Source organism: Mesoplodon bidens (genome assembly GCF_964165515.1).
Source record: "Mesoplodon bidens genome assembly, chromosome: 3".
In the NCBI taxonomy this organism is placed as follows: domain Eukaryota; kingdom Metazoa; phylum Chordata; class Mammalia; order Artiodactyla; family Ziphiidae; genus Mesoplodon; species Mesoplodon bidens.
The window spans coordinates 158031421-158059293 of record NC_138178.1 but is presented as its reverse complement, the minus strand read 5'-3'; positions in this window follow the sequence as shown (position 1 = coordinate 158059293).

The following is a 27873-nucleotide window of genomic DNA, read 5'->3' as shown; positions in this document are numbered from 1 at the left end:
CCGATGCAGGGGACACGGGTTCATGCCGCGGTCCGGGAGGATCCTGTGAGCCCTGGCCGCTGGGCCTGCACATCCAGGGCCTGTGCTCCTCAGCGGGAGAGGCCACAGCAGTGAGAGGCCCGCGTACCGCAAAAAAAAAAAAAAAATAGCAACTAACTATTTTCATGTTTACCAAAGTAAATATTTGAAAATCATTGTGGATTCTTAAGCAAAGATCATTCTTTGGGTAAACACAACAGCAACAACAGCTGAAAAAAAAAAGCCTTCCTTTCAAAATTTTTCTGTGCTAAAATAATCAAAATTAAAAGTAAAAATATAAATTGCCTGATATGCTAGGTAACTTGAGGAATTTTGAAAAACTGAAGATCATCAGCTTATGTGGAGTTAGATGTATTTTAATTGTGCATCAAATTATGATTGTACTGAGTCGCCTATAAACTGCCTTCCTGCAAAGTGCTATCGGATTCTAGGTGAAAGATGCAGAATTAAGAATGGTAACTCATTTGAGCTGAAAGACTGATCTAATTTATGATATACCTTACCACTAATTGCAGTACAAATGGGAATTGTATTAAATTTGGAAATTCTGACCCAGCTCCATGAAGTGAATTTGTACATTTTTTATCTTAATCCTTTGTAGATTTGGCTATAAATTGAGTTACACAGATAGGAACACAACCTTTCAGCTAAGACATAGAACTCCACTTCTTGGGGCTCCTTAAGTCTACACTGCTGATTTTTCAAGAGTGGCAGGCAGAGTCAAGCAGGCCAAGATACTGCTTTAAAATTAATCACCATTTTTCTGTAATAAATTCTCAGTATAGCTGAAACATTTTGTATAAATATTCCCAAAATACTTGCCGAAGAACATGATAAATAAATTTACCTCCATCAAGTGACAGATCTTTAATTGGTAGCAAATATTGCACAAATGTTTACAACATTGTACATATTTATCTACTGAAAAAAAGGCAATAGGAATTTATTATACTCTCTTCTTCCCTCCTTCCCTTCTCTCCACCCTCTAAATATAGATATTATATATTTTATATGTATTATATATATGTGAATTTATATATTATGTCTCTGACTTTCTTGGTTGATATGTTTAAATTCTATAAGACTTTTCATCAAACATTACAATAATATTCAACAGAGACCCAAAGCATCCATCTCACAGCATCTCTTTATAAGAAATTTTTCATGTCAAAAAATAAGTGATTATCTGAGTTTTTAACACTGTTAAAACTTTACTCTTAGTTTTCTGCTGAACATTAGTCAATTTCATCCTTTCTATTTTATATATCCTTCTCAAGAAAGACTGTCATGAATTAGACATAGCAAAAGCATTAGATTTTATTCTCTTTTCCTAATTCCTAATTTTAAGCTACTTTGATGAATTCTCCATTTGCTTTTTGTTTGTTTGTTGGGTAGCTCTCAGAAACTATATTCTGAACTTCATATATCCTTCCCATGTCATTCTAAGTATACTTTATTTCATCTGGACTCATTTTTGTCATTAGATCTTATCTGTCCACAAACTTAAATTGTTTTTTTTTAATTTTGTTAAGCATTGGATTTATCCTGTAACTTTCTCAAACAATTTAGATTTCATACTTATTCAAATAAAACAACTCACCCCACAGTAACATTCTAAATTATCATTCCTGGTTTTTTTTGTTGTTGTTGTTCATTTGTTTGTTCTTGAATGTTTATAGAATGTTAAATAAGGTAGAAAAACACTCTCAATTAAAAGAAAGAAAATACTTCGAAGAAATATCATTTAATATACAAAGCTTTGAAAAACAGTACTTTTATGAAAGCGTAATGCTGAATATAATTAGGGGAAAAACAGTAGCCAGAAGGGAAAAAAATGATAGCAACTGGATGGCAGGAAATAAACTTGTAACTTTTAGAGAAAAAGAGAGAAATGATCAGACACCCAAAATTGCAAACATTGTTTCTTTTCTAAGTGGCAGTAGCCTGAGAGATGTTTAATTAGGGTAATGCAGCTTCATAAATGGGTCTTAGTGCACCCTGCTATACTCTGACAAGAAGCATTTTGGATCAAGCAAAGGTTACACTGCCTCGTAAGGTAGAAAATTGGGCTGAGACCAACTTTTGAGGAACTTTCAAGTTTCTTTTATAGAACTTTCTCAGTTGAGGGTTAATTTTGCCTGGCATTTCCATGTGTAGTCTCTAAAATTAATCTGCACTTCTGGAGCCATATTCTGGACAACAATGGCAGAATCAAAATTGCTAGAGGTGATAGTTGTCACAGAAAGACAAACCAAACAATAAAATGACTTGAGGCTATATCTAGATTATTTTAAATTTTAGAAAAATAAGATTGGAAGAAAGGTGTTGAACTTTACACAGGTTCTGTAATAGAAGACATTAATCTTGAGAACAATGAATAGAATTTGAAAATATTCCCATAAATTTTATGGAGAATAGAAATAGATGATGGACAGAACCTTAGGAGGATCATGACTGAAAATGAGATTTTGTTGTGCTCCAATTTCATTACTTCAGCTCAGAAAGTGATTTTCATTATTTCTACACTCTGCATATAGAAATAAAACAGAACACTTTCAAGTTGTTCTACTAATAAAGCAAAGAATAATTTCTGTGGTAAATAAGTCCATTCTCCAAGGTTTATTCAAACTTTGGCCTCTGTAAAGCCACAGAAGGGTCAATTAATTTCACAAATGTGAGAGAGATACCTGGACTTTTGGAATCAGACTCAAGTCGGTCTACTTGTCAAACCAGAATCACCAAACAATAATTGACCTTTAAACATGTGTAGTTTTGATTTGAACTATTTTACACAGGGTGAGGGCTTTGGATATCAATGTTAATCTTATTTTCTCAGAAACCTCTATATCTCTTGCAGCTAAGTTTTTTAAAAAAACATAGTGTGACCTCATAGTGTCTCTATTAGCAATCTGGCACGATTGTACATCTTCATTTTACATCTGAAAAGACCCTGCTAATAAATAATAATCATGAAATGCCATTCTACAAAGAAGATCAGCTCTCTAGAGAAAGTAATATCACATGCTGGCCTGGAGGGGTTACGTTTCATTGCCAGCATCATCATCATGAAATGACTTAACATATTACAATGAAGTAAATGATTTTTCTTCAAAACATCTGGTAAGTTTTGTGTTCTTCTGTTCAAGAAGGTAGATGGAAGGCATAATCTGTGGGGAAAAATCCTTTAGAATTAAGAGAGATAGAAAGTAATTTACCTGTTACAATTTTTACATAATCTGAAAGGTGCAAATTAATTGCTTTAAAGTGAATATAACTGCAGTGAGATTCATTGACTGAAGCGATCATAGGTGAAGAGTAAAAAAGAAAGAGAATTAGCCAAACATTTTAGACAGCTAGAGAGAGAGAGAGAAAAAAAAAAGGCACACATAATTTAATGAAAGATAGTTCTATCACTCTTGATCACCTTTTCATCTCATAATCTGAATGAGATATTCTGGTTGCCTCCCTTGCATGTTTCAGGTGGATATTGCCACAGTGAGCACTTAGTACTTTTGCTGTGGTCATATTTTAAACAGCAAAAGAAGATGCACAATAAAGCAAAAAAAGAAAAAATGATGAATTCTATGTTTTTAACTGAAACATTTTCTAGAATCTAAATTTAATAAAAATAAAATGGTGAAGACATAACGGGAAGCAAATGACTGACCATTGCTTTAGAAAAGAATTGATTATGGATAGTTTTTGATTTGAATTAATTAAGTGCTATTGATCCCCCACGTGTCTCTTCTACTGAAATAAAATATGGAAGCACATCTACATTGACTTAACAGGGACTCATCAAATACTCTTTTATGGTGCTTATGGGTATTTCTTAACCCTATCATATCAATATACATTGCTATCGACAAACTTGTGCTTAAAACAATTAACATTTGTTTTTGCTCACATGTCTTTGGGTCAGCAAGGCAGTTGTGCTAATCTGAGCCAGGCTTGGCTGTTTTTGATTGGACTCCTTTGTCCAGTCTTTATGTCTGAGGGTCAGCTTGGCTGAGACCAACTGGACAAAGATGGCCTTACTAACGTGTCTGGGAATTGATTGTCAATAAAATAATGGGGCGAATAGGCAATATGCTTCTCATTGTACTGTAGTCTAGCCCTGATTTGTTTAGGCTTGGTTCCAGGAGAGAAAAAGAGTGGAAACATGTAACCATTTGAAACACAGGCTTGGAGTTGCCAAAATATCATATTTGCTTTATGTTATTGCCCAAAGGTGAAGAATTAAGGTTGAATTTTTATATAAGAAACATGAATTTGTAAATAAGTGTTTGGTGAATATAAGGAAATGTTGATATTCTTATTAAGAAGTAGGCTTATCTGCTCCTACTCAGGGAAACATTATGTAACCATAATTATTTGTCCTGTATGTATTTAGCCAGAGTACTAGAACCAGATGGAATTTGTGGAGATTGGCAAATAAAGCTATTTGAACAAGCACTGCTGGAATTATTGCTTCTAGATAAAAGCTACACAGAAATTCTGACCAATTATAAAATGGTCCTCTGACAATTTCATAAAGAGAGCTAGAATTATTTGAAATATTCTTGCAATATCTTTTTAGAAGATTTTAATCTTGTGCCAAATGTGTCCCAGCTGTTCCATTTGGATGCTGAATCTAACCTTCTTGTTCACATCCCTACTCATTTTAAACTTTGTTTACACACTTATGATATGGGAATCTCAGCCATTCAGATTTTTCTCAAGATAATTAATTGTATAGAAAAATATCTGGAAATATCTACATAAAATCACCATGCCAAAAATATAACTTAATATATATAGTTTCCATGAGGAGTGTAATAGGTTAAATAGTGCTCTCCACCCAATTCATGTCCACCTGGAATCTCAGAATGTAACCTTATTGGAAACATGTAAGCAGGTCATTTGTCCCATTTCTGCTTGCCTATTTCTGTTCCCCTTAAATGTTAAGTATAAAAATGAGATCACTAAGTAACATTTAACCTAACTCCTGACTTCTGCTCTACCTAATGTATGCAATACCTTGCCTAACCTGTTGATTCCTTTCCTAGATTAAAAGGAGTATGAAGGAAGAATTAAGTAGTTAAATAATGACTGACTTGCTCCCCTCAGCCTCCCCCTTAGCAAATTTGCAAGCAGACCACGTGGGCAAGATAGCATCCAATTGCAGGTGGACCATACCACAAGACAGAACCTAAAGAAAGATCAGGAGAAGTCAGCAGGTCTGCACACAACAGAAAAATGATGAAGAATCTGACATCCTATCTTAATGATTAATTGAGATTATTTCCTCTTTCTCCCTTTAAAACTTTCATGGCTGAGCAGAAACTTCAGACTTGGTTTTGGGACACGAGTTTGCCTTCTCCCCAGATGCCAGATTTTTCTGATTAAAGCAACTTTCCTTTCTACCAACACTTGCCTCTCGAGTATTGACTTTTGAATGGTGAGCAGCAGAACCTGAGTTCCATAACAAATACAGTCTTTATTGATATAATTAGTTCATTTAAAATGAGGTAATACCGAATTAGGGTAGGCCCTAATGTATTCAGTCTCCCTGAAGCATTCAGAGAGAGCATGACCCAGCTGATACTTACTCTGATTCCTGACTTCTAGCTTCCAGAACTGTAAGAGAATAAATTTATATTGCTTTAAGTCACCAAGTTTATAGTAATTTGTTATGGCTGCCCTAGTAAACTAATACAAGAAGGGATATAGTAACTAATAAATATGTTCCTCCTTCTTTTCCATTAGCTTTATATCTCAGATTTTTAAGGAATATGTTCATGTTTAATTGAGGTAGAATTTACCTAGAGTAAAAATTACCCTTTTAAGAATATAGTTCTATGAGTTACATCCTACAGTCATGTAATCACCAGCACAATCAAGATATAGGACAGTTCTATCATCCAAGATTATTTTATTATCCCCCTCTGTAGTTTACTCTCTCCCACTATCACCAAGCACTGGCAATCATTGATCTATTTCTGTCTTTAACATTTTACCTATATAATAAAATCATATAAAGTGAATCGTATATGTGACTCTGGCTTCTTTTACTTAGTGTACTGCCTTTGAGATTCATCAGTGTTATTGCATATATCAGTATGAGATAATAGAAAATACATATTGGTCTCTGCCCTCAGTTCCTGGCATGGAGAGAGCTCCTAAAACCTTTGTAATTTCCTAAGTGATAATAGCACTAGGAGATTCTCTTGTTCTACTATTTGTCTCTGACCCCATCCCTGAAAAGGAATGAATTACTGATTATTAGAGAAACTACCCAGTCTTCCCCACTGCATGTCTCCTTTTCTACTCACACAGCACACTTCAATTCTAACACTTTTCATCATCAAACCTGTGGAGGTTTTCCACCACACCAAACAATTCTCTGTGACACCAGCTGATTGTCCTACAAATTAGCTCAATTCTAGCACTATCTACATGGAGATAGTGTCAGATTCCACAGGTTAAGGGCTCAGTCCCTCAAGACTGCTTCCACTCTACTTCAGATGCCAATCGAAAGTAATAGGTGCCCTAAAAAAAAAATAATTAATTAAATTAAATTTTTAAAAAAGAAAGTAATAGGTCCCCAGATTACCCAGAACTTCTCTTTGATTTGACTACAAATCAGACGTTCCTATGACACACCCCCACATTCCATAAATTTGCTAGAGTGGCTCAAAGAACTTGGGGAGACACTGTGTGCTTACCAGTTTATTAAAGCATATGATAAAAGATACATATGAAGCGCCAGACAAAGAGATATGGAGCACAATGTCTGGGAGAGTCCTGAGTGCAGGAGTTTCTGTCCCGTGGAGTTGGTATGTGTCACCCTCCCAAAGCTTCCCCAAACTGGAAGCTCTCTGAACCCTGTACTTTGGGGATTTTATGGAGGCTTCCTCATGTAGGCATGATTAACTATTAACTCCAGTCACAGCCCCTCTCCCCTGTCTGGAGGAATGCTTATATCTCAGTTTTTAAAATATGCTTTCATATATTAGGTTGAGTCAGATTTAGACAAATGTATCATTTCTGGTCTCTTAAATAGGAGTCATTTAAGCATAGTGATTTTAACATGGGCTTTGGGATCATACAGAATTGATTACTGTTACTTTCTTCAAGTTGGTGATATGTGACCTCAAGCAAGATACTTAATCTTCCTAAGCCTTTGGCTTTGTATCTGTCACATAGGGATAATACCTATTTAATGGAGGTGTTGTAGAAATCACATTGTATGACAATCTGATTAAAAAGTGGACTAAAGACTTTGTCACCTCACCAAGGAATGTATGCAGATGAAAATAATCATATAAAATGACATTCCACATCATATGTCATCAGAGGAATGCAAATTAAAACAACAATGGGATACCACTATATACCTATTAGAATGGCCAAAATCCATAGAACTGACAACACCAAAGGCTGGTGAGGATATGGAGCAACAGGAACTCTCATTCGTTACTGGTGGGAATCAACATGGTACAGAAACTTTAAAAGATAGTTTGGTGGCTTCTTACAAAACTAAACATGCTCTTACAATACAATGTAACAACCACACTCTTTACTCTTTACCCAAAAAAGCTGAAAACTTATGCCCACAAAAAAACATGCACATGTGTGTTTATATCAGCTTTATTCATAATGGCCAAAACCTGGAAGCAACCAAGATGTTCCTCAGCAGGTGAATGGATCAATAAACTGTAATACATCCAGACAATGGATAATTATTCAGCACTAAAAAGAAATGAGCTATCAAGTCATGAAAAGCCATGAAAGAATCTTAAATGCATATTACTAAGTGAAAGAAACCAATCTGAAGAGGGTACATAACTGTATGATTCCAACTGTATGACATTTTGGAAAAGGCAAAACTATAGAGACAGGAAAAAATCAGTGGTTGCCAGGGGTTGGCAGGAGGAGAAGGGATGAATAGGTGGAGCACAGAAGATTTTTAGGGCCATGAAAATACTATGTATGATGTTATTCTAATGGATATATGCCATCTTACATTTGTCCTAACCCACAGAATGTACAACACCACGAGTGAACCCTAAGGTAAACTATGGACTTTGGGTGATTATGATGTGTCAATGTAGGTTTATTAATTGTAACAAGTGTACCTTTCTGGTAAGGGATGTTGATAATGGGAGAGGCTATGTATGTGTGGGGGCAGGGGGGCAATGGGAAAATCTCTATACTTTCCTTTTATTTTATGAAGCTAATACTCTAAAAAATAAAATCTTAATTAAAAATTCATTAACTGCTCTATGTACTGAGTCTTTGAATTATGCAAGGCAAGGTTGAACTTTAAAAAGCATTTGCTGTGGTCCTACTTTATTGAAGGTACCATTCACTAAAGGCACAGTAGTTCTGAAATGAAAACAGTGCAAATCTTTGCCTTAAAAAATCTAAGTTGGATAAAGAATTTTAGTATTAAGAATATATCTTGACCTGCCCTAAAGTTTTTATAACCACTGTGATGATAAAATCAAGCATTCATGAAGGTTTAATGAGAGACTGTGTAATGGATAGAGGTGTTAATTCTATCTGTTTGAGAGAAGTGCAATCTCCATTTTCTGTGATCCAAGACACACAATTTAATAAATTCCCAAACTTTGAAATTCTATATCATTTGATTTCAAATTCTGGACACTATGAATTCATTTCTTTGCATTTAATGATAATTGTACTCACTCAATCTTTTCCTCTCTCTTCCTTCATCCTTATAGCAAATATTAATAGTTCGTAGTGCAAGCTAAAAATTAATTTTATTTTCTGAATTTATCCAGTTGCCCAAAATCATGTACCGTGGAGTAATGAGGCTGAACACCCTAGTTTGGCAAATACTTGATTTTAAATCTGAACCTAACTACAGAGAACAATTAAGGAATTCCAGGTGATCTGGTCAAATGGGACTGATATATAGGAGCTCAGGGAATGCTCAAACATTTACAAAGTGGTTTTGGGAAAAAGTCTTTTTATCTTTAATTCTATTTCTTTTACTCCTCAACTTTACCTTGCTGAGTTTTTATTCACACACTTCTTGACAAAAGTCTCCTGGTAAGAGTTTATAGTGCCTATTAGTGAATAAGCATTTTTGGAAAAGCTGAATCTACAGAGTATTGATTTTTCTCATGGGATTGTAAATGAGTTTCTGTTTATTTCTGAGTGTAGAGCATAATGCTTAAAATATACCCATTCTCTTTTGTCATTTTTTAATCTCTCAGGGTATATTTTTAAAAGTAGATTGAAATATACAAATCTAAGAGATATAAGTACTAAATAAGGGACACTGTCTTGGCCAACATGTACCTTGAAATTCTACGTTTACTACTACTGGGCTTTGGCACAACTGTACTGAATAATTTCTACTTCTTGAGGAAGGTTATGGACTGACACCTTCCTTGTTTAGTTTAAGCAAGATTAACATAAAATATCTATCAATAAATACATTTCAGATGGTAGGCCATGAAACCAAGAGAAATAATTAAACATGGATGAAGATTATCTTTTGTCAACATAATATACTGTAAGGCATACAAATATGCTGTTGAACTTTAGTTTCTGCATCTGTGAAATAGGGTTGCTAACAGTTATTAAGTGAGATAATAAACATAAAGCATCCAAACATAATACACAATAAATGTGTCTTTTTTTTACATTTAATGTTTTGCATAATTTCAGATGATTAGAGAAGAACAGTGTTTTCAGAAAAAAATGAGGAAATATTTAAAATATTGGGCAATGTTATGAAGAATATTTTATTTCATCCTGAAGAGTTGTAAAATATCAATAACCTATATGCTGGTTACATTTGATAATGCATCTGGACATAATTCAATGAGGACTTAATTTGCATGTCTCTCTAGAGAAATTAATGACCTACTCCCCCCAAGTTTATTCTGTCAACAATTATTAGTAAGGTGGTTTTGTAAATGTGGGCTTTAAGGATGGCCATAGGAATGAGGCCATATTTTACATAAATACATCCATTAATTCACTTATCTGTGGTGTATAAAGAGGACTAAAATAGAATAAAATTACAAAAATGATCATAGTTCAAGAGATAGTTTGGAGGACATTAAAGTAAGTCTTTGCCATCAAAACGCTACATTTAACAATGAAAAAAATTAATTTAATGGCATATATGTTTTTTAAAATGGCATAAAATTAAATAAAAGGAAATAGAAATTGTTTTTGGAGCCCCAATTTTTAATAGGTGTTCCTATTCAAAATATCTGAGCATCTCCCATGGGAAATGATAGGCATGTCATAAAAGAGATTTTAAAAACCTTTCTACAGTGTTCATTTTTATAATAATTGTTGTTTTGACAACCAAGTCTTTTCAAGATAACACCCACTCTAAATAATTGCCATGAATTTTCTCTACCTTAATGAAAATTTATTCAAAACAACTATTTTAAGATTTATGAAATGCCTCTTTCTTTTGTATATCCAAGAAGCTCTTTGTCTCCAGAGATTCCATTTCTTAAGAATGATAAAGATGTCTAATAAAAATACGTACAAATCTTGAAAAATTTGTTTTTATGGAGTTTGTTTAGAAAGTACTTTTTGAGTTGTGTTCCCTCTTTTCCCAGTTGTTCAGTGGTATTCCATTTCTTCTATTCTTCACCACATATTTTTGTTTCATCTTTGTATCTTAGCTCCATAGCACTTTATACATATACATATATGTGTGTGTGTGTGTGCTTTTTTAAAAAGTGCTATTTTTAACAGCTATATCTCCGTATATCAAGTAAATAGTACAGTGAGTATTTCTCAGTGTTTTCTGGATTGTTTTATAAAATATTAAAGAATATTAAGCAGTCTTCAGAAGATAAAAACTGTTTAATAGGCAAATGGCTGTATTGAAACAATCTTTTCTTAGTAAGCAACATAATGATATATAGGAGGTTAAGTCCTTCAATTTCTTTTTACACAAGAGCTTCCTACAAGAAATTCATCCGTGTCTGGGACTCCATGATAAGGTCTCTGTCTAGTCTCTTATATTCCTGTAAGCCAGACCTTGAATACTATGTGAATATCACCATAGTATTAATAATCACACTCAAAAATCCTTTGGGAGCCAGGGTGCTCATTAGATGTTAGTGAGAACTTACACTTTGCCAGGAACTCCATATGTATGGGTGCATTTTACTTACCTATTTTGGCTTAACCTATACAGAAAGCATCATATTATCAATATCTTAAAAGATGACACCATATTGGTGAATTTTCCCCCCAAATAGGAATGCTTTTAAAAATAATTCCCCCTTTCCTCATTGTCATCTTCCGACTTTTCATTTGAAATTTGATAAATGTATTTTATTTCTGTGAACCTTCAAAATTCCCTAATAGAAGATGCATTTTAACCTATATAGGGCTTAATAGCAATAACAATAACAATGATAATAATGACAAAAATAAAAACAAGCTACCTACCATCAACTATGTTCCAAACACTTGGTGCCTTGAATATATTATCTCTAGTCCACCAAATAACTCTTCCCATTTAATGGATTAGGGATTTTAGCAATAACACTAGTTTATATTTATTAAATATATTTTGAGTGTCAGGCTTCAGGCTAAGCACTTGACATGCCTTATCTGCAGTAAGCATTGCAACAATCCTATTTTAGAGAAATGGAAACAGAGTTAGAGGGAATAAGTCACAAAAAGACTATCTCAGGATCTCTAAAACACCACAATCAGGTTCTCTTGACTTCACCTGGCTCTTGAGTTTTGTCAGCTTATTGTCTTCTGCTCTGGGTGCCTCACATATTGATACCTGTCTCTTGCACTTTGTCAGCTTATTGTCTTCTGCTCTGGATACCTCACTTATTGATGCCATTTTAGTGTGTCACCTGATCAGCAGAGCACACTGCAGCCCAGAACTCCTGGGCTCAGGTAATTCTCCTGCCTCAGCCTCTAACACATTGGCCAGCTCTGAGGGCCTCCAAACAACCTAATGTAAATATAGCCAGACAGTGCTTCATCTCCATACTGTCATACCAGAGCTTCTGTACTCCATGATACTCCCTAGATTCACCCTGCACTAAGCATTCAAAACCCGAGTGCCCATGAGGAAATTACCAGCCCACGGAGCAAAACATTGACTAATGGGACACCAAAACTGGTGGCTGTATTATTTTCTCTTCCTTCTTCTGCCTGGACTGTCCTGAAAAGCAATTTTTTAAAACAGATTTTCAGAACATGCCCTGAAAAATAAAACAATACTTTGTTTTTGATCACAAGTACTGGTTAGTACTTATTATTGGTTATTCTTCCTTTCTTACCTTATCCCCCCATCTTATGGGCTGAATGTATCCACCCGCCCGCCAAAAAATTCTTATGGTGAAGCTCTTATTCCCAGTACATCAGAATGTGACTATATTTGGAGATAAGGATTTTAAAGAGGTAATTAAGTTAAGGTGAGGCCATGAGGGTGGGCCCTAATCCGATCTGACTGATGTCTTTACAAGAAGAAGAAATTTCGACACACAAAGTGATGCCAGGTTTGCACAACACAGAGAAAATACCATTTGAGCATCCAATGAGAAGGCAGCCATCTGCCAGCCAAGGAAGGAAGCCTCAGAAGAAGCCAAACCTGACAACACCTTGATCTTGGACTTCCAGCCTCCAGAACTGTGAGAAAGTACTTGTCTGTTATGTAAATACCCAGTGTGGTATTTTGTTATGATAACCCTAGAAATCTAATATAACACCTCTTATATCTCATTCCTCCTTATGAAGATTGCACTCCCCAATAAAAAATAACAGTAGCACATGAGACACTGCCTCAGACTCTGCTTCTGGAGAAACTAGTCTAAGGCTGCTGGTAAGGGGGAAATCTGTGCTACAGCATCAAACGGCAAAAAAGAAATATCTCAAGAATCAATTTCCATGCATGTAAATCACTAGAGATAATTGTCAATTTTGATTAATTATTATATGTATGCAAATAATTTCTCATTGATGCTGCCATTTAAAATAGAGAAAGTGAGCAGAACTGGGAGAGATGAGTAGTCTTCATATTTTCTAAATCTTTTTTCATATGGTTTCTTCTGTAAGGGAGAGAGGAAAAAACAATCAATGAAGTTTTTGCTTTATGTCAACATCTGACTAAATTGTGATAACTTACTTTAAAATTGGTATAAATAATGTCATTAAAAAATAATAACAGTGCTCTCCAAAGTAAGTGTGGGCATCATCGGCCTTTAAATAAGAGAAGCAATCTCTGAGTAATTCACTAGCCACCCACATTTTCCTGCTGTCTACTTCCTCTCTGAGAGTAAAATGAATACATCTTATAGCTTACCTATTATATCCTTACATTTCACTCCAAACCTTTTTTTAAATTACAATTCCAACCCAGTCCAACCATGCACTTGAACAATTTTGAGGGAAAGAAGATCTCTATTTTTCCTAGAGACAGAAAGAGACTGACTATATCATTCTATCAATCCCTGAGAATAGCATTAACCATAGGCCAACAGAAGAATGGAACAGTAGGAAGGCTGTATGCATGTAGAAATAGTAGCCATCCAACCAGTGGGGACATACTTTTCTATCATTTCTATCAGCTGTGATGCATTAAAATATACTTTGAGCAGCATAGAGAAGATGTGGAATTTCCTTGACAAAATTTATTTGTTTGTTTGTTTGTTTATTTATTCAATTTATCATGTCTCCAGAGAAATTGCCTCGTTCAGATTACTTTACAGTTTATTTCACATTGACACGACCCATCCATGGGCACACAGTTTCTAGTTAGAATTTAGTGTTCCACTATAACTTGTGATCAGACATCTGAGGATTCACAAAACTGCAACTATATGAAAAGCAGAGGCAAAGGCAAGCAAACAGAAAAATGAGTAGAAGAAACAGAGAGAAGGGGGATTCTCAGGCTACAATGTAGAATTCTCTATGCAGGAAAGCCCTCAATTAATCATAAAGGTGGCCAAAAGTCATAATCACTCCTGTAAGAACACCCTTCCTCAGGAGTCTGCTTGAGAATATGTTCCACCAAAAGAGGAAAACAAATTACACAGTGATAGGCACTAGGACCAATCAACAGAGAGTCCAAATCAAGAGTGTAGAAGGAACTCCCTGAGATGAGGTTGAAGGGAGAGTCCAGGATGTGAGTTGTTTAAACAGCAACCAGTCCATCCCACAGCAGGTCAGGAAGATCTCAGAAAGAGATCCAGAAAAGGATAAAATTGAGAGATTATTTGGGATGTTTGACTCTACTGAGAGGATTCTAAGAAAATTGAGAAATAGTATAGTAATAAATTTGTGGTGAAAACAAAATCTAAGCAAAATAAAAATTTGAGAGAAACACAAGTAATGTGTATGGCTTAGTTATACATGCTATTTACTTAGTCATGGTAATATAAATGCTGAATATTCATATAAACCAAAATATATACATATATATTCATATACATATGAAATACTGGGTGCAAGATTGTTCATGTTATGGTGGAAGTGTAAAAAAAATAGTTAAATCCTCAACTGATTTGATATTTGGTTGATAATTTCTAAAGTTGAAAATAATGTAAGAAGCATCATCATAAGCAAGTTATTTTGATATATGATGTTGAAGATGGAAGGATGGGGGAAATAAAGGTAGCAAAGGAGACTGCTGTTTTTCTTCATAATAAGTCTTGTACTACTGGTAGACCTTTTAAACTGCGTTCCTACTCTAATCATTGCTCTTGCATCAGAAATATCGCCAAAGCTTAAAATTTATTTGTTATCTCATTTTAGGTTACATTTTTCATCATTTTAATATCATACTGCATTAGAAGAGAGGTTTCTACAATGTTCTTGTGAGGCCTTGTGAAACTTCTCACCTACTTTAAGACTTATTTAAAGAGTTTTGGATTTGTGATCCTGGACTGATCATGAATCATCTCTCATTGCTTCTGTGTTTTTGCAATATTCACTCAGTCATGAAAGAAGCAGTGAAGAGAAGCAAATAGCTTACATTTTTTGATAGTCTCAGCTATTCCATTTGTTCTGGAAATATTTCATATCCAACCCAAAAAGCCAAAACTGATGCTAAGGGGTTGGTAGGGTTTTTTTTGGTGTTTGTTTGTTTGTCTAAAAGGAACACAACTTGAAATGATGAGGTCATGAAGTATATAAGATAGTTTATTCATGGATAACCCAGACCTTTCAGAAAAAGGTCTACGTATCTCCTATACAGAGTAGAGATTTAGAAGTTAAGAAATAACTAAGAAATTCTGATTATAATCATCAATAGCTGTAAGACTTGAATCAAGATATCTTGTATAATAAACTCCATGAGCCTCAATTTTTCTATATAATAGGGACACTAATATAAAATAGGGATGTCCCTATAAAATAGGGACACTAATAGCTACTTTAGAGGGTTATTGTGAAGATTAAAGTAAATAGAGAGGTACAAAATGTCTTAAAAAATTGTCTAGGACATTGAAAGTGCTGAAACATTTTGGTTTCAAAAGGCTCCAATGAATAGTCTTATATATATCATTTTGTAGAAGTATGAAGTTCTAAAATATTATTAACCTCCCTTCTCCCTTGCAGCCTTCTCAGTGTTAAAAGGAGTAATTAAGAGTATCTTTAATTATTAGCCTGCTCCAAACCTGAAAATAAGAAATGGATCACATTAGTAGTTAGCTCACTGAAGAGATTTATGAAGACAGACGTGACCTAGCCAATTCAAAACAGAATGCCTTTTTAGACACTTTACTGAGAATGTCACAAAACTCTGCCTAAACTTATCATTGTACTGCCTACTTGCCACTGTTGAACTTCATGTTGACTCTTCCAGAGCCTAGGAGCTGTCCTTAGGAACTATGGAGTCTAAACTGGTAAACTGAAGTAAAGTACTTCTTTTATTGGATTATTGGTATTTGGGAAGAGATATAAAGATATGGACATATAGATATCTCAAAATAAAAGAGAATTTCCTCTGAAATATGGCCAAGATAAGATTTCCATTTAACTACACCAGGCCATTCACAATGAGAGTAACTTCAGCACATTGAGACATCAAAAAAGCCATAAACAAAACAAGCAAACAAAATCATTGAAAGGTAACCTAATTCTTTACTGAATGATTAAAAGAATTAATAGCCATTGGATTAAATCATCATTGTTTTAAAAAAGAGAAAACTTTAAAATTCCTCTTTGGATAGCTTTTTTTCTCTTCGCCAAATTCTACACCTTCATGGAAGTTTAGGAGTTGAGAAAACTTGGGAATAAGAACAGGTCATATCAGATTAATTTCACTTATTTTTTTGCTAACTTGGTAAAATATAAATGTTAGTGAATTAGATTTTACAATTATTTAAATGTTCTATATGGAAAACATATCATTGGTGGTTGACTTTTATGTGGGAAGTTTGCTTTATTCAGCAAAATGTAAAGCACTAGGAAGAAAACATAGAAAGCTGTGATGAGGGAAGAAGACTTCTTCTTAGTAACCAGTTCCATCAAGGGTACACCAGTGATCAGTGACGTTGTATTGCCATGAGACCTCTCAAAGGTGCGTTTTAAGAAATTCTGTTATTAAGAAAGAAAGAAAGAAAGAAAGAAAGAAAGAAAGAAAGAAAGAAAGAAAGAAAGAAAGAAAGAAAGAAATTCTGTTATCAATGCAGATAAGCTGGAGAACTAGAGCTATCTGGATGTATTTATAACTGAATAAAGGTTTTTATCAAAAGAATATACATTGTATATCAAATTATATATGAATCTATTTAAAACTAAGCTCCCTTGAAAAAAATTTTAATAAGATTTAGATAAGGGTACTGCTAAGATACTGACAAAATTTTTTAATGCTATAAAACTGGAAGGACTTATTAGAATTCAACAAGATTTTAACAAAGTAAAAAAAATGGTTGAATTTAAAATATAAATAATATTAAATATAGTATTTGTTTTTAGCCCATTTCAATCCACCATTTACTGCCATCCACCATGGTTGCCCTTGACATCCCACAATCAAATTTCCCAAATTAAAATGGTAGAAATATAGCTCAACAACAATATGTAAAACAGCTTTAGAATTTTTTAATAATAAGCTTCACATGAGTGAACAATATTTTTTATATATACATACATTTATTTGCCAAAAATGTTAAGGTAAACGTAGACTGTCACTTCAAAGAATGTCTAATGTCAAGAATTAAGACATTCTGTTCTCATGAATGGTTCAAACAAAACTACATTGGCAATATTTATCTTTGCCACAAACTAGAATGTGTAGAGAAAACAGTGGTGGCAACTGGGAGGGTAATCAAAACCCAACATATGAGGAACAGGTGAAGGAACTGGGGGTTTAATCCAGGAAGGTGAGTTACAGGGAAGACTGGAGAGTGACCCTTAAATATTTGTAGAATTGTCACTGAAAGAAAGTTAAAATCTGTGCTGTTTGAACCTGAAGGCACAACTAGGATCAGGACAACCATTAAATGAAAGGTTTTACTTCAACATAGAGAGCTTTTGTGGAGCACTCTGGAAGTGTTCAATTCTTAACTGAGATCAGAGAAGACATTCAAGCAATGAAATGGTGGTTTAGTTTAGGTGACATCTATACTTTTATTCTGTCTTGAGAATCTATTGTTTTACATATTTATTTTCTACTCCCAAAACTCTGAAATAGATTCTTTTGAGCATGGATCAACAAATTATTGTTTAGGATAGCTTCAGGTTTATGTGCTTATGATTTAAATCTTCTTACTCTTGGCAGAAGGCTAGAATAGAGAACATCTTGAATTAATATTCTAGACCAAAAATGATTGCAAGTAAAAATAATCTCAAACTCATGTAAATAGTTTAGGTTAAGTTATTTCTAGAATTATATAGTGGAAGAAGGAATATGTGTGCTTATAAATCATCCATATTTCTACACATATATATGATGATTTGTAAACCGTCCATAAACTGAGCTACAAAATATATATCAAGGGAAATATGCAAGTCTACATTTTATGATAGGTTTCAGAGAGCTGTAAAAACCTCAAGTGGCTCCAGAGATCAACATTTGACTATACTTTGTTTACAATACAGTAGTAAAAGGTCAGCCACTAGCAAGACAGCCTAGGCTGATATCAAGGAAATATTACCTTTGATACTTAACAGCTGACATCTTTCTCTGTTCAAATATACTTGATCTTATAAACGTTTCTGCTTGCCATTGTACGGGAAGTTAAACAGGTACAAGGTGCAGCATGGAATATCTCTTCTTTCAGTAACATACCAATTCATCATTTGTCTCTGAAAAGAACAACTTATTTTAATGGGAACTTGGATGAGTTAACAAACATAAGAAATGTTACTTTTCCCCTTAACATTGAATGAAAAAAGAACAATGAAATTTTCAAGCCATTTGAAAGAAATACAGAACAGAAAATATGTTAGAAAGAGGAAGCAAGTTTGCCAGAGTAACTAGCTTGCTGAAAATCTGATTTACATTTTACCCTAAGAGACATGAATGTTTTATAAGAGTTAAGTGGAGTGAGTAGTGTGTGGCTCTATCCCTTGTGGATATGGGTGGTGCTTGCATTATAGAATTATAGCCTCATGAAGAGTACTTGAAAACATCACCTCATGATAGGCAGACTTTAGCCTGCAGTCATCTGTTGACCCCACTGGGCAGGTTGACACTGTCCTTGTATAAGAGTCCTTGGTCTGCCTGAGTGAAAAATGGACTTGATATAGACTGGTTTTTGTGTCCCTATGGCTGAGGGGTACAAGTAGGCATGGGAGTAAGTAGGCATGAACCTTTCAGATATTTTTGCTGAGCCATGTGACCTGTTTAAGGGAACACTTCCTCTTCCACTTCCTCTTGGATTACTGCCACTCAGGAAACTGCAACTTAAAGGCTTAAGTCCTGCCATGTGGTCAACTAATAATAAGAATCCATTAAAGAGGCTCAAAGGGAGAAAAAAGGAATTGTCAGAAATGGCAGAAAATACTTTGGATTAACAAGAACTTTAGGAAAAGACAGAAATTAAAATTAAAAATAATAAGAATACTTAGCAGTTAAGCTGTCACTTTTATACACTGCTGGTAAAAATGAAAATTGGTAAATAACTTTATAAAACTGTTTGGCAGTATCTTCTGAAGGTGAAAATGTCCATCCTCAGTGCTTCAGAACTCCAATAGTAATGAGTGTATATGTGTTCCATGAAACGTACAAAATGTTCATAACAGCTTTACTCATAATAGCCAAAAGCTTGAAGCAACATAGATATTCATCAACATTAGAATAAATAGATGTTTTACTGATGTATGGTTTATTTATACAATGGAATGATGTACAGCAGTGATCAATTATTATAGAGAATAACATGAATGAATCTTGCAAACATAATGCTGTAAGCCAGACACATACCTTCTATACGATTCCATTTATAGAAAATTCAAAATCAAGAAAAACCATTCAATGCTGGCTAAAGTCAGAATGGGAATTATGGAGGGAGGGTGTTGACTGTGTGAGGATATAAAGGAGGCTTCTGGGATGAGGGTTTTATATATTAATATTTTATATTAATTAGAATTTGGATATATATATATGTAAAATTAAATTTATGGTTCACATAAGATTATGAAATTTAAATTTGCTATACTTCAATGGTAAGTTAAGAAGGAAAACTAATAAGATGCAAATATAGCTCTCTCTTGTCCCCCCAAAATACCTCTTTCTAGAGTTTTAAACATGATTTTCCATTAAAGTAGTTCAGTGTATGGATAGAAGAAAATGTGGTCAACTTAAATGTAAAGAGATAAAAATCATGGAAAAAGTGATTTATCTTGGATATATCTAGGAAATCTAGTATCTTGAAGAAGCATTCCAGAAGGGGAAAGGAATCATAAGGAAGAGAAAATTAAAAAATAATAGAAAAACGTATTCCCTGAACTGAAAAAAAGTCCTGTGTCTGCAGATTAAAAGCACTATGGAGTCCTGGAAAATGGTTTAACTCCAAGGGTAAAGAGAAACACTTCCAAACAGAAAGAGCAATTTGCCGACAGCAATGAAGTGAATTATAATAGATTACAGTATTAAAAACAAGAAGACAGGATTTATATCTACAAATTATTTACAGCAAAAGAATCTATCTCTGGGCTCTTTCCTACCAATGTGTCATTCATCTGTTGGGGTAAAAAGAAATGTTTAAAGTCATTCTGGCTATTTAACTGAACAGTAGCCAGGTGCTTATAAGTGCCTCCCAGGTACAATGTCTTGGAAAGAACTGGACACTCTATTCACTGAATACCTACCATCTTCCAGGACATGGCTGGGCATTTCACTTGCACTGCATGTTCATTACAGCAAGGCATACTGAGACATCGAGTGAAATAACTTTCTACATTACATGAATATCAACTTCTGAGTCAGGAATCCAATCCAGATCTATACAAATCAGCTTTCCTCTAAATTCTGACCCTGAAGGGATCTCAGCTCATGCCCTTCCTCACCAAATGCCATACCCCATTGCTGATGTTTTATTTCCCCAATATACAGGTTTCATCTCCTGGTGAAAAGATAATATGCAACTCTTCCTGGAGATGATAATCCTGTAAAGCTATCAGCCATTTTACACGAGGGAGGGGAAAAAAAAGAGAGAGAGAGAGAAAGGTAAAAAAACAACAGATTTTGATAGAAGGGTATGGAAAAAGAGTATTCATTGGTAATAAGTCTAGTAACATCCCACACTATGCTTTCAGCTGAGTGAGTCCCATACATAGAGAAATATAATATGTCCTGTAGCATCTTAATGCCTTACTTAACCTTATGTGTTTAGATCATGCCATCTAAATTCTTGACATAACTATCTGGTACTATTATTTTTCAAAATGCAGAGATAGGACTTCCCTGGTGGTGAAGTGGATAAGAATCCGCCTGCCAATGCAGGGGACATGGGTTCGGTCCATGAAGATCCCAAATGCTGCGGAGCAACTAAACCCGTGCGTCACAACTACAGAGCCTGTGCTCTAGAGCCCGCGTACCACAACTACTGAAGACCACGCGCCTAGAGCCCGTGCTCTGCAACAAGAGAAGCCACCTCAATGAGAAGCCAGCACACCACAATGAAAAGTAGCCCCTGCTCACCGTAACTAGAGAAAACCCACGCACAGCAATGAAGATACATCACAGCCAAAAATTAATTAATTATTTATTTTAAATGCAGAGATAACTGGTACACTGAACCTAATGTTGAAGAATGCATACAAATCCGTTGCTGATCTGAAAAAAAAAAGAATAATGTGGGGTGGGGGAGCACTGACATCCTTTTCCTAGTGTATGACATATTAAAAATAGTTGTGCCTATATAAAAATACATTTAAGATAAGACACCAGGAGCATTCAATTATGAGTCTGCAGATGGAACATTTTCAAACAACAGTATGAAATTAGTCAACAAGGCCATGATTTCTCTGTGGAGAAAAGTTGTGAAATTTTTAAAAAGTGATAAGGTGAAAAGACTTACTGGTACATGATACATGTAAGTACAAGGCTATATTCTTATTATCTTCCTCACTAGCCTTCTTCTCCTCTTCCTCCTCCTCATCATCATTACTGCCAGGAAACTCATGGAAAAAATCTCCAAAGAAAAGACAACATGGAAAATGATTTTAATAAGGAATTTCACAAGATTTCTCCAGTTCCCCATATTCAACCTGAAGTATGCCATAACTTTGGACTACCTTGACAGACATTTGCCTATAAAAATTTCATCTCCAAATTTGGTGGGTTCCAGGTTTGTTTGGCAAGCAATTATTTTGACATTGTTGTTGTTTCTTACCTCCTAAAATGCAATCTTCCACAAACACCCAGTACCTATACAAGGTAATATGTGATGCTGTTGTGTTGCATGAGTGTAGGGGTCTCTTCTCCTCAGTTTTTCTCATCTGTCCCAGCTCTTGCACTCCCTACCACCTCAGAGAACAACAGTCTTCCTAGAACTCTGTCTAAAAGTTTTGCATCTTCAAATTTAACCCAGGTTTCATATAACCCTGGTATCTCTCTCTCCACAGGCCAATTTTAATCATTAATTCCAGGAACCAATACTAAAGAACATTAGTAAGAGACAAATATCAGTAGTACTGGAGTTTGCTTCTGGAGAATGTGTCCTGCCTTTTGTTAGATTTGGTGCAAGACACTGGTTGAAAATACTTTGAATTTTATAGTTGCTTTCTCCAAAAGCAATTTGTTCTAAGCACATTATCTTATTAATTTAAAAACTGAATATGTATTTCAAGGGAATTTTTATCTCTGTGTGTGATTAATCCATACTAAAGTCATCAAAATACAGTCAAGTCAGGTCCATTTGATGTCCAAGTACCCTTTTATGAGGCATTTCAATCTTTTCTCTTTAATCGAGACTTTTTAAAAAAAAATCTAGCCATAAATAGAGCTCAGCCTCTAAAAAAGGCCTTGGTTTTGCATTGAAATGCAAAGGCTTATAAAATCAAGGAGATTTCAAGTATGTTCTTTTCTATCAGTAATTCTGATTATTCTCTGAATATAATTCCGTGTTCTTAAAATTATAAAACTGGTTCATTTATCTTGAGGGTAAGAGAATTAATGAGGTGATACCTGGCCAAGCAATTTCGGTTCAGAGGTAGACTCTAAAAGTGTGATTCATATTTGTCATTATTACTGGTTGTTGTATTTACTTTTATAGGTACAATGAATCTGGTTTTAATTTATTATAGCTGCATTGACTGCATTGCCATACTGAATCATTGGGACAGATATTGCCATATGATCCACACATCTCTGAAACTCTGCCTTTTTATAGACCAGAGCACGGTAAATTCCTAGATTTATTTTTTGAAATATGCATGAGGGCTTACTCCATAATTAATTTTTATTAGTTACAATTATTGAGTGTATGTATCAGCCACTATGTTAAGTGCTATAAAAACACACTTTCTTTTACTATTAAAAAAACTCTGTAAGCTGGGTATTATATGCAGTAAACTTATTAGTTAGTGGCAGCACTGGAATTTAAGCCTGGGACCATTTTGATTTCCTTTCTACTATTTGTCATGAGCTATACAAGGTCTAAGGAGATTTAAAGCATAATCCCTCCATTCTTGCAAGCTAGATAATAAATTTCCTTTAAACTTCTTTAACTTCTATATTAATCATTTTATCTTAGTCACCTACTTTGTTCTCTCTCCCATACCTAATAAGATATTTCTATTGATAACAACATTTGAAAATTGGAAAGTTTTACACAGACATAAAATGCTTTCCATCCATCTTTTTATTTGAATCTCTAAATAATTCTTTTTGGAAGACCAGAAAGAGTATTATTAGTTCTGCTATCTTTTCCAGAGAAGAAACTCATGCTTACCAAAGACAAATCACATACCTACATTTAAAAAATCAACAAATAGCAAAACTAAAGTAGAAATCAAGACTTCTGATGAGAGGCTAATGATCCTGCCACCATATTCCCCTTCCTAGAGAAACCACATTTTCCTTAATTATATTTAATAGTAAATACAGTTTAATATTCTATCTATCCATACATCCATCTATCATCTATCTATCTTTACATATTTATATACAGTATCCTACAATGATTCACTATCATTCCATTTAACCATTCTGAATTAACCATGTTATCTAAAAATCATTATAATAATATAAATTACAAAACTAAATATTTTAATGCTTTATTCTCTGCCTGCTTCTTTGCTATATGATTTATACAGCATGTCTAATAAATCTCATGAAGTATATTAAACATATAAGGATACTAAGGACCAGGGAATTTAAGTTATTTGCCCAAAGTCACCTGGAGGGTCAATAAGGATGTAACATACATATTTCTTAGTTCTAGAAATGTTTAACATTTCATAAAAGCATACTTATGTAATTCCTATCCTTCGATAGTAATTGTACTTAATGTTCCATTTTGGTTTGAAGCTTTGCTGGAGATAGTAAAGGTGAATTATTTTAGTTAACAGACATCCCTTACTAAATTTACAAAGGTTATCTGTCTGTCCAGCAACTACAGAAAAGTCAATGTTCATTTTTTCTCCTATTTTCCGAGGGACATGTACTTTCATTATCTTTCTTTTGTTAATATTTTACTATCCTCTGCAGCAATTAGACTCAGAGAAGATAAACCCCAATATCTTCTGTCCAGGATTGAAATCCTTGGAAAGCTAACAGGTGGTGGCCTAGAAGTGATGCCTGCCTTTGTTCTGCTCTGGACCCATCCCAACTCACCACTGTCCTTACCACCACACACATACACACATTCACTGCACTTCATGCCTCTCTCAGTTGGGGATAGAATGATCATTATCATATTGATTCTGGCCAGGGCTGCACTATTGAGTGAATTGGCCATTAGATAACCTTGATTTTCAGCCTTTGTAAACTAATTATATCTATTAATCATGCAAGTTCCAGGATTGGTCTTTTCCAGTAAAAGTGTTCCCAAAGAGCAACTTAGAACTTTAAAAAAAATTCCATTTGCCTCTTCTTGTTTATGTTTATCCATCTAAAGCTTCATTTGTCTAGCCTTCCCAGATTAAACTTTTCAAAAACAATTATTCACAAAATATCAGAATGAATATTTTGTTTAATTAGGCACCTTAAGAAAATTTTTGTTTAACAACAACTAAATCAGAAAAATGTGAAGTTAACAGAATAAGAGAAGTTACCCAAATACAGATTTATGGTGAAATTCAAGTGACTAGAGCTAATGTTTTATATGATACATCACTTTTAATCTGACATTAAAATTTGCATTAAAATGATCTCATGTGTCTCATCAAGGTGTCTCTGCAATAGTACTGACAATAATAATACTGGTAACAGTGTCCGTTCTTTATTGAGTGCTTGCCAAATAACAGATATATTTAACCCCTGCCCTGCGATATGGCAAAGCTTGTGATTTAGAATCACACTAATTTCACCTAATGACTGAAATTTCAATTGACAAATTTTCTTAATGTCAACTTCATCATGTGAAAACGTAAGTGCCTCTTAACATTAAATGATCTAAAGCTACATGGTCCAGTACGTTAGCTACTAGACATACTATTGAGCACATAAACTGTGGCTTATATGATCAAGGAACTAAATTTTTAATTTTTAAATTTCATTTAACTTAAGTTTTACTTAAAAATTAACTTTGTAAAACACGTGTTATGTTGGACATGGCTTTATTATTTGGTAAGTCTACCTTTCACTTTAACCATTGCATCGTAAAGGGCATCATTGTGATAGTGTGTTGAGTTAGGGCACTTATGTCATAAACAGTCTTGCAAATAAACACTTCACTGATCTAGTCAGTGTTAATGGATTGATTTAATTAAATGAGTTTTCTTACACATTGATATAACATTGTAAAATGTCTTATTTGAATCACTTATGCAGAGAACCTGAGTTAAAATTATATTTATGTATATTGTAATTGGCATTTAAATTAAAATACTGTTTTTTAATCATAATTAAATTATTTTTCTAATTTAAAAAATAAATAAAGGATGCTTCTCATAATAGACCATCAAAATCAGTGAAGCAAAAGTTGACAGAATTGAAGAGACAACTCTACAAACATAGATGGTGACTTTAATACTCTACTCTCAATAATGAATAGAAGAACCAGACTAAAGATAAACAAGGAAATAGAGGACTTGAACAACATAGTAAACCAACAAATTCTATCAGACATACAGAGAACACTTTTCCAATAACAACAGAATATACATTCTTCCCAAGTGTTCATGGGTCATTTTCCAAGATAGACCATATGTTAGGCCACAAATTTTCATGGTATATTTTTTTAAAAAATAGATATCATATAACTTATCTGATCATAATGAGATGAAGAAAAAAATGGCAGAAGGAAAATTAGAAAAATTATGAAATTGTGGAAATTAAACAACACATTCTTAACCAATGGATCAAAGAAGAAATCACAAGAGAAATTAGAAAATACTTAGAGGTGAATGAAAACAAAAACACAACATACAGAAACTTATGGGACACAGCAACAGCAGTGTTAAAGGGGAAATTTTCAGCTATAAATACTTACATTAAAAAACAAAAAGGATTCCCAATCAACAACCTAACTTTATAATTTACAGCCCTAGAGAAGGAAGAATACATTTAACCTAAAACTGGCAGTAATGAGGAAATAATAAATATTAGAGCAGAGGTAAACAAAATAGAGAGTAGAAGAAACAATAGAAAAGATCAATGAAATTAAAATTTGGTTATTTGAAACCAACAAATTGACAAAGCTTTATCTAGGTGGACTAAGAATAAAAGAGATAAGACTCCAGTTACTAAAAACAGACATGAAAGTGGGAATATTATTACTAATTTTGTAGAATAAAAAGAATTATAAGTACTGCCAACAAATTGGTTAACTTAGAAGAAATGGACAAACTCTTAGAAACACAAAATCTACCAAGACTAAATCCCAAAGAAGTAGAAAATTTAAATAGACTTATAACTAGTAAGAACATTAAATCCATAATAAAAGTCTCCCAACAAAGAAAAACTTTGTACCTGATTGCTTTACAGGTGAACTTGACCAAACAGCTAAAAAAGAACTAATATCAATCCTTCTCAAACTTCTCCAAAATATTTAAGATAAGGGAACAGTTATTAACTCATTCTTTGAGGTCAACACTACCCTGATATGAAAGCCAGACCAAGACATCACAAGAAAACTACAGACCAATATCTCTTATAAACACTGATGGAAAAACCTAAAGAAGTCACTGACAAACCAAACTCAACCACATATTAAACAGTTATATAATATAACCAAGTGGGATTTACTCCTTGAATGAAAGGATGTTTCAACATATAAAAATTGATCAGTGTAGTGCACCACATTAACAGAATGAAGTAAAACACACAGACATGCACATGATCACTTCGATTGATTCAGAAAAAGCATTTGACAAAATTCAACACCTTCTCATCATTAAAAACACTCAACAAACTAGGAATGAAAGGAAACTATTTCAACACAATAAAATCCATATATGGAAAATCCGCTGCAAACATTATACTCAGTGGTGAAAGACTGAAAACTTTTCCTCTAAGATCAGGAACAAGGAAAAGATGCCTGCTTGCACCACTTTTATTCAACATTGTACAGTTGTCTCTTGGTATCCGTGGATGATTTATTCCAGGTCTACTACCAGGGATGCTCAAGTCCCTTATATAAAATGGCATAGTATTTGCATTAACTTATAAACATACTTTTGTATACTTTAAATCATTTCTATATTACTCATAATATCGAATACAATATAAATGATATGTAAATAGCTGTAAATACAATGAAAATGCTTTGTAAATAGTTGCCAGTATGTGGCATATTCAAATTTTGCTTTTTGGAACTTTCTGGAAATTTTTCTGAATATTTTTGATCCATGGTTAGTTGAATCCATGGATGGGGAACCTGTGGATACAGAGGGCTAACTGTACTTGAAGTTCTAGCCAAAGCAATTAGATAAGGAAAAGAAATGCAAGACATCCAAACTAAAAACCACAAAGTAAAATTACATCTGTTTGTGAATAATATGCTCTTATATGTACAAAATCCTAAAGATTCCAAAAAATGTGTTAAGGCTAATAAATAATAGGTTTTTAAATTTTTTTATATCTTTCAAAGAAGAAATTTAGGTAGATATGAAAAAATAGTTTCTATCACAATGGATTGAAATCTATCTGATTGCTTTATTTCACAGAATGATGCATGTTGAAAATATTTTTCTGTTTTCTGAAACAAATTCTAAGAAAACTGTCATGGCTATAGTTCTTAAACTGTTAAGTATATAGGTAAA